At 43.0% G+C, this 9,138-nt stretch overlaps 1 protein-coding gene across 1 annotated transcript in view; it reads right to left on the reverse strand.

The window, feature by feature from the left end:
* Window positions 1-8,329, reverse strand: part of ccni (cyclin I) — a 41,788-nt gene extending 33,459 nt beyond the window's left edge. Inside the window, exon 1 of the mRNA XM_041184765.1 lies at window positions 8,078-8,329. The gene's annotated coding sequence lies outside the window, so the exon portion shown is untranslated. The remainder of the gene's footprint in view (window positions 1-8,077) is intronic.
* Window positions 8,330-9,138: the final 809 nt, after the last annotated feature.

Consider the following 9,138-nt stretch of genomic DNA (forward strand, 5'->3'; position numbering starts at 1 on the left):
GCTCCTTATCCACAGCCACTACTGACACATGTTACTCTGAGAATTTGGGGGATAGAAAGGAAGCACGCTGCAAGGGCAAGCACCTGTGGTACGGAATCAGTGCAAGTTTCAAATACAGCAAACAGCTTTGCAACAGGGTATGCAATGTGTAGAATTGTTAAAGGGTTTGATGCATTGAAGTCTGTTCATAATTCATAATTTCTGTATGTCCATGGATTCAGAGTGCCTCTTGTATGTTTACCATGCATGTTATTTGGGTCACTCAACAAATATATGTTTGATGCAATCCAAAAGCAAAATACTGCATTTTATGTCTTCTGGTTCCCATAAATTAGAAATAAGCACACTTTTGACTAAAAATGCTGGAGCTTCACCGAGTGTATTTCTTGTCGTTCTCCACGTGGCTGGTAGATTGACAGGCTAATAAATTGATATTAGGCACATTACTGCAGTACGACAGTGAATGTGACACTCCGTTTTTTTTATAACACTCTGGATGCTGGCTATCTGAAATAAAAACAAAATGCTAGAAATACTCAGCAGGTCTGGCAGCATATGCAGGGAGAGAAAGAGTTAATGTTTCAGGTCTGAACAGATGAAAGAGAAGTCACAACCTGAAACCTTAACTCCCTCAGATGCTGCCAAGCCTGCTGAATATTTCCAGCATTTTGTTTTTATTTCTGCTAACTGCAATGTCCATTTTCGGATAAGTCTGTTTATGCCAGTTTCACTCTACATCCAAAGTACATCTAAGTGCAATTTTTACTAGAAAAAGTTCACGACTAACTAAGCAATCAATTTGTAAATTACATTCTATATTGAAATGCTAAATTCTGCAATGAGATTAAAATGCTAATTTGCTCATGCACAAGTATTTTCCAATGCTGACCACTGTACTGCAAGTACAAGAATAATACAATGCCTATAGCTACTGGCGATGTAGAATCTGCTCCAATTAAATGGCAGGGTAGATCCCCAGCACCAAAGCAACGAAATAGTGAGAGTAAACTTTCAAATGCACAGCTATTTACAAATGCGAATGTGTTGTCCTTCTTCCTCAATCACCAGCGACAGTGAGGGATTAATTGTTGTCTAATGCTGGCACTGCACTGAAGTCTCAGAAGCCTTTGTCCTATTGTTTGGGATCCACAGATGCCATAGGTTGGGTCATGTTATTTACTGCTCCATTCTTGATTCTTTATAACCTTAAATGAATGACTGATTCTTAGTGTACCATATTGGCCATATTCCACGATGCACAAATCCTAAAACTGACCAATCTGATGATGCTATTCAACTTTATGTACTTTTTTAGCTGGGGTGTTAGTAAAGGTTCCACCGGCAATAGTCTGTCTGCCCAATGACGCCGCAGCCTTTGGCAATCCCCCAAGCTAGGAATTTAAACACCTGAAACCAAAGATGGAAGAAATATACTTATGCACACAAGCACACAGATAGGAACTAATCCAAATGGTACTTCAAAGGGTTGAAAAATGGACCTGATCTTGGGCACTCACTTTATAACCCACTATATCAATCAAGCTGCTTTGCATTGGTCTTAGAATGCTAGTGCTCAGTTTCCAACTCTGGGTTGCTACTGCTAACCAAAATTCACAAAGGAAATTAAAATTATAAGCTTTAATTAGGTCTCTTAAAAACATGTTTACTAGTGATTAAATATCAGGAGTCAGCTGTCAGAGATTGCAGGGAAAGAATCCTGCTAACACCATGATCAGGTGATACAGATAAAGCTCTTGAAGCCATCCTGATTGTTGTCAGATACAAACATGAGATGCAAAGAAACTTTTTTTAATCAGATAATGAACTCCTATTTCACCAAATACAGAATATGGTCAGGAACAGGTGATTAAAAGTGTGTTTATTCCACTAGTCAGCTTTACAAATAGGCTTAAATGGGCCTTGTCATTGCACAGAATAAATCATTAGTCTAAAGTTAACTTGATAAAAATGCAGATCTCACTTTTGTATTTTGTACAACACTAAATTTGTGCTCACTTTCTTCTGCATCTGAAAATGCCAACATGTGAGAAAGATTTATTTTTCCCAGCTTCATCTGGCTGTCCATAAAGAGTATTTAATAAATACGTGATGTGGGTCAATCATGGCACTGCTGCCTGGCATCATAATGAAGAACATTAGTAAAACAAATAGCACTGTTCAATCTTTACTAGCAGCTTTTAGATACACACTAAAACCCCCACTTTCTACAAAAATAAGACATTCAAAGGAAAACATTTTCAAAATTTCTAACTTTCTAGAGCTAGAAACAAGAGAGAGAGAGACTGGACATCAGGAATTCCTGGAGAAGACCAGACTATATCACAGGTGATTGTACAAAGCCAGCCCAGCCTTCACATAAGAGCTTTTATAAAAGTGAAGAGATACAAAATGCCAGAAATGTGCTATTCAACAGTCACTTATTCACATTATTTAATCATCTGCAAAAACATAACTTTTCTGCTATAAAAATTGAAAATGCTGCAAAAGCAACACAGATGCTGCCAGACCTGAGAGACAGAGTTAACATTAAGTCCAATGTGACTTCTTCGGAACTACTCTGCATTTTAACTAGTTCTTCAATTTCATGTTGCCACAAATGAAAAGAGCAAAACTATTATAAAATAACGAACTGCTATTCCAGCCCAATTAGAAGCCCTCCTCAACTCCATTCAACATTTCGCCTCCTTCCATTCCAAACAAATACAAACTACATCAGAGATGGTTACCAGTTTTTCGTGATTAGTGCAGAAACAAGATCTGGAAATTTAAATTGCACCGCAACAAATCAAAAGTTGCCAGAAAACCTGAATGCTGTAAATTTGAATGAACAGAAAATGCAAACAGCCAGCAAGTGAGAGAATTAGATTATATCCAAAACATTATCCTTTTCTCACCTAAAATCTTTCAGATGCTGACTACATACTTAATTTTTTTTTCAACAGTAACATTTGGGGATCTGTATTTTTTACTGCCACTTGAAAGATTTCAAACAGACAAGCCAAGATCTCTGAAGAAAAACAACACACCTTACATGAAAGCAAAGTTACAACATATTTAAAAGCATATTCAAGGGCAGTGTACTTTTGATAGAAGTAAAAGTTGCATTTATTTTCTCAAAGCATTACTGGTTCAAAATTATGTTTCATGGTAAATGTGTGTTTTTCTGAGTTTATAACATTGTTCCCCTGTATATCCCTCAAAATTATGTTTCTACGCCACAATGCCTTAAGTGGTGTCACCTGATCTAGTAGTCAAACAAAATCAAGATAAGATGTGCTATGTTTTTTTTTTTATATACAGTATTTGAACTTTTTCCTCTTCCTCCTATATCATAGTTCCAGTTCAGAACAAGTTGGGAACTGTGAGTTAAAAAACTAACAAACATGCAAGCCAACTCATAGGTTGCTTGACCCAGTCACATTCCTAACTGAGTTACTTGGCTGAGTCAAACTGTGGAACTTGATGGGACAGGGAGGGAAGAAATCACCAGAGCAAAAAAACACAAATGGGCATCTACAAGCGCCTCCCTGCCCTAGTGGCTTTAATTCTAGTTAACTAACATTATCGACCCCCCCCCCCCCCCCCCCCCCCCCCCCCCCCCCCCCCCCCCCGCCCCCGCCCCACACCCCCCACCTCCGCTCATTGCTTGTTGAAGGGGCGGTCCCAAATTCTGGCAGCTGTGCTGTACATTAAACAAGGCAGCACGACTTCTGCTCGAGGCTCCAAAATTCAATGAAAGAAGTCAACTTTGCCAGCACCTCCAGAATCACCAGATCTCAGCAGTATAAAGAGAGTGAAAAGACCCCAGCATTTCTGGGTGATGGCTTCTAGCCTGTTTCAAGAGGTCTACAATAGAAATATCATAGCTAATATGAAATCTTACATCTGTGTAACTTGACGACTTTTTCCATTTTAAATTCCTAAGTTTCTATTAGAAATGTAAACAAAGTATTCTTTTCACATAGTTATACCCTCCTCTTGGTGGCAGTACCACTGTAGGCATCAGGGGATAATGTGTCATAAGTTTACCTAGGCCATTTCAATAAGTGTGAAAATAGGAATTTATAATGGAATATAAAAATAAGGTCAGAATTCACAACTTTAAATTGGGGACTGGATTATATCTGGACGTTCTAAATGAATTATTCTCCAAACCGCATTTCACTTGAATTTAGCTTTGTATGCGCATTATCAAAGGAGATTGACCAGTACATATCTTGCTGTAGGCGGGGAATGTTGTCAGACTAGTTAATGATTCAATGCATCTTAGCCAAATCTAAAATGTGCATGTAGATGTCAATCAATATCCACATACAGACATGGGGCTGGAAAATCCCAGCCTATCATGGCAGGAACCACCACAGGAGATTCAGCAGCCCAACCAAAAGTCCACTGACTTCCAGGGGGACCAGACAATCCCAGCGGTGGGCGGAACCAGGAAATCCCACCCATAGAATGGTTACAGAATTCTGGCAGATTTTATCCTCCCCTGATTCTAGGACACAGGTCAATTGCAGAGCAGCAATTTCTGTCTATCGACTAACTCAGCACAGACTGGGAATCAAACTTTAGAGCGTCTAGTTTGCCTAGCATTATGCCACACCAGCTAGAATTGACTAAGCAATTGAGAACACTCCTCTTTCATTCAGCCTTAAAATAGTCAAACCTATTGCATCAAAGTTCCATTGTCCTTGGAAAACAATATCTGTACATACACTTTCAACTTAAAAACAGATTAATAATCCTTTTCCATGATTTAAATTCATATGGTGCATCTCTAAGAAAACAAAACCACTCAAAAACTAGTGCATTCACATTTTTTTTGTTGCAAAACGAGGTTTTCAGATCTGTTCTACACACATTAGGAGTCACAACCTCCAAAAACAAGTTATGATAATAGGTGATAAAAGTTTAATGCAAGTTAACAAAGTACAGCTGGTGGCATTGCCATCATGTTTGCATATCCTAGTTTAGTTAATTTGTTGATATCATGAATTGCCAGATTTTAAAGATGATTTGGCATAAATTAATCTAAATGTTAGAAATTGTCTTAACAAATCTATGTGTCAAATTCTGTTTACACTTTAGGTGGTCCAATGCTATTTTAAAAACAGGTACACAGGACAGCAGGACGGTTAACAGTCAAGTGTTGCCAGCACTCAACAGAAACAACAATGAGAAACTCAATTAATTATGTCTGCCAAACAGACCCTGCAAATACAGGTTAGTGTTGGGCTTGGCCTAAATAGCCAAGTGGTTATGGTACTGGGTTTATAACCCAAGATCAAGAGTTCAAATCTCACAATGGCAAACTATGAAACAATGTAACTTCATCTGAATAGGAACAGATGGAAACGTGTTTGTACTCGAAAGAGTTACAGGTTAGAGTTTTACATGAGACGGGGCTTGATCAGACACCAGGGTTAACCACCACAAACATGACTTTAGTGCTGCCACAGCAACCTTTATGCTGCAAGGCTTTTAATTTCTTAACAAGAATACTAACACTTAATGCAAAATATAACCATTGGCTCCAGCAACTACTGTTGTAAATACCTATGCGTGGGTGTCAGCTACTCACAGCCATTAGGGGAGCTTTCTATCACAGGTCTGTAATTGTCTTGTCAGTTATACTGTAGAGCCTGACTCATCTGAACTGAGATTTTCATTTCTGGCAAACTAGAGTTCCCCCGATGGATGGTGGAGGTCTATACATGGCAGCAAGTTACAAACCACATTCCTGCTCTGTGCTCAGCCTGCTCAATACAGAAGAAATAGTAGCCAATGACACCAGGAGAAAACTAGAAAAACAACATGGCTGAAAAGTTAATCCAGTGGTAAGGTGGTTTTATTACAACAAGGAATTTTGATGATTACTGATGTGGCACGTGAAAGCATTATAGATTATGTTACAGAATCAACAGTATCATCAAAACTGTTAATAGTAATTTAGACAGTAGCTAAATTTGCACGTTATCTCTCATTAGTAGTTTTCTCCAACTAGTTGTTGGCCAACAAAACCAGATCAACAATATTGTTATTGTCTGAAAAAGGTAAAATGAAAATGTTATGCTGTTTTAAAACTAGTTCTACTGATCTTAGCAGAGAGGGCAGGTGCAAAGCTTTGGGAGCATCGCTAAGGTTGCCTCTGCAATGCTTACACAAGTACATAATTGCAACCCTTGGCACCTAGATATCACCCACAAACTTGTCGAACAAACAGGGTGACCACCTCCAGGCTAATCTTGAGCCGTCAGGCAGACAGCTAAAGATAACCAATGACATTCTTTCCTAGCATTCCAGAGTCTGTACTCAAGCATTTGCATTCTCCCCGTTTTTGATCACAATACAGAAAAAAAAACTTCTATTTGTGTAGCATCTTTTAACATATAAAATAATCCAAGGTGCTTCATGCAGGAGTGAGCAGAAACAGTAGGTAGAAGATAGTTGGCAAGGTGAAGAGATTTAGATGGGGTGTTTCAGAGAGTAGAGTCTACAAATCTGAAGATGTGCCGAAAAAGGGGGTGGGGGGTTCAAGTTAGACAGCCATAAGCTCAGGTTGGAGGAAACTGCAGAGATAGTTGGGGAAAAGCAACAAAGCAATTACCAAATGATGGAAAGAATTTTGAACTTGGAACCTAGAGCCAGTAGAAGTTAGTGAAAACAAGGGTGATGCTGGGTGAAGAAGGAATTGTTAGCAAAACTTTGGACAATTTTGTAGGGAAGATCTTGGAAGGCTGGTGTAAAGGGCAATTGAGAATTGCAGCAAGATCACTATACAACAATTGCATCGATAAAACACCTAAAGCTTGCTCAAAGATGAATCCCGTAAGATAGTTTTCAAAAGGACAAAAGTCCAGACAGCAGAGTCAAAGCAGCTGAAGGCCTGTTCCTCCAGTTGAGGAGTGAGGGATGCATAAAAGACCAGAATCTGGGTGAGATGAGCTATCAGATCAATAGGAAGCTAACAGGTATTTGGCAAACAGGACTTAATACAAAACAAAATGCATGAAGCAGAGTTCTGGGAAAATTGAAGTCGACTGAAGGCTAGCAAGGAATCCACTGAAGTCACTGAGCCAAGCAATAACAAAGGCAAGTATAAAGGTTCCCGCAGCAGAGGAGAAAATAAGCAATATTTGTGCTGGAGAGGGCATGCAGTCCAACAACCACCTAAAAGCTGAACGGGACAACGTGGTCGTGTACAATCTGCTCCAGCCTGAAATAGTGTATGGGGAGAAAGAAATTTCATCAAGAGAAGTTAGTGGTTCTCAAAATGTTAAACCGGAAGCTATGACTCAAACAAGGCTAGAATCTAAAAAGCAGCCTGATTGAATCCCTCAAATGCCTTTGTGTAATCTATACTAATCTCTGTCATGGTGCAGTCAGGGGCACTACAACCACCCAGAGCCCCTCACCACTCTGCTCTCACCATACTTTCCACTTTTACCTCCTTGTGCAACCCACCATGACCCCAACCCTTTCTCTCTTGTGCCCCTCCTCACCCTCTCCCAACCCACCACTCCCCTCCCATTCATTTGTTCCTGTCATCAACACACCCCACACTTGCTCTTCACCTCCAAGCTTCCCTACTCCCTCACCCTCCCACCTCATCCCCTCATTCCCTCCTTCTCATAACCCTGCCCCCTCCTCTCTGACTCTCGACCCTGCCCCGCCAATCTCACCCCAGCTCCCCCACCCGCTCTCGCCCACCAACCCCTCTCCCCCATTCTCCACTTCCCATACCCTCTCCCCCACATGCTCTCCCTAACCCCCTCTACTGTCCTTGCTACCCACCCCCCCCCCTCCCTCCCTCCCCCCCTCCCCCCCTCCAAAACCTGGTCCCCTATCACCTCTTCCCCCACCCCCCCCCCGGGTCCCCTCTCACCTCTACCCCCCCGCCCCCCCGGTCCCCTCTCACCTCTACCCCCCCGGCCCCCCGGTCCCCTCTCACCTCTACCCCCCCCCCCCCCCCCACCGGGTCCCCTCTCACCTCTTACCCCCCCCCCCACCGGGTCCCCTCTCACCTCTACCCCCGCCTCCCCGAGTCCCCTCTCACCTCCCCTGCGAAGCTGCAATGTTTACAATCGGACTCGATCATCTGGTCCATGAACCCGCGGACCGTCACTCCCTTCACTTCTCCATGTCGGCGCTCAGACGCTGCAGGAAAGCGGCGGTGGGAGCAGACGATGTCCTTGTCTGACGTGTGCAGGTCCGGGTCGCGCTCGCATGAGCTCCGGCTCCGGTTCCTGATCCTCGGCCTCAGGAGCCGCTTCCCCGCGAGGCCGCGACCCGCAGAAAGAACCGGGCTCGCCACCTCACCGCCCACATACATCCGCGCACAGCCCCAAAACCAGCAGCAAAACCGCCAGTTTTACCGCCACTGCCGAACATAGTGCCGGACAAACCCCACTGACTGGCTTGCTGCAGCCTCCAAGAGAGACTAACAGCCCGAGAGGGGAACGATTAACTGGGCACTACTTTAGCCTGACAGATGAACACCGCCTCGGTGTGAGGAGTTCTGTGGTCTGAGCTCCCACAATGCAGCGCGGTGCCTGTAAACAAGGCCCACGGAGGATCAGTGCCCACTGGGCGTGGGCGCACTTCACTCTTTATTGTCCAATGGCCAGAGGGGGGCTTCACTCTTCATTAGGGGTTTCACTGTCCAAAGGACGGGGGGTGTTCACTGTCCAATGGATGGATGGAGGGGGATTTCCCTCTTTGTTGTACAATGGATGGAGGGTTATGAGCACTGGATGTTACTGTCAGTGGGGGTGTCATGGCTACAAGGGGCGCCGCTGTCCATGGTGAGGGGGCATCACTGAGGAAGATCACTGTCCACTGGAACACCACTGTCCACTAGGGGGTCACTGTTCACTTGCAACATCCAGAGGAAAGCTAGAGGTGCAGCAGCTACAGAAGCTCCCCCAAGCACCAACATCGAAACATGAATTGCCAATTCTGTGGATGCTCATGTCGATCTCACATTGGACTCTTCAGTAGTGAGAGGACCCACAGAAGATGATGATGTCACTTATAGCTTGGAGACACTTGAATAATGAGTTCTACCATTAGAACGCTTGTTCTGTGCGAATGTGTAGTTGCACAGGGTTGGTATGG

The sequence above is a fragment of the Carcharodon carcharias genome, chromosome 1, assembly GCF_017639515.1.
Source record: "Carcharodon carcharias isolate sCarCar2 chromosome 1, sCarCar2.pri, whole genome shotgun sequence".
NCBI classification, from domain to species: Eukaryota; Metazoa; Chordata; class Chondrichthyes; order Lamniformes; family Lamnidae; genus Carcharodon; species Carcharodon carcharias.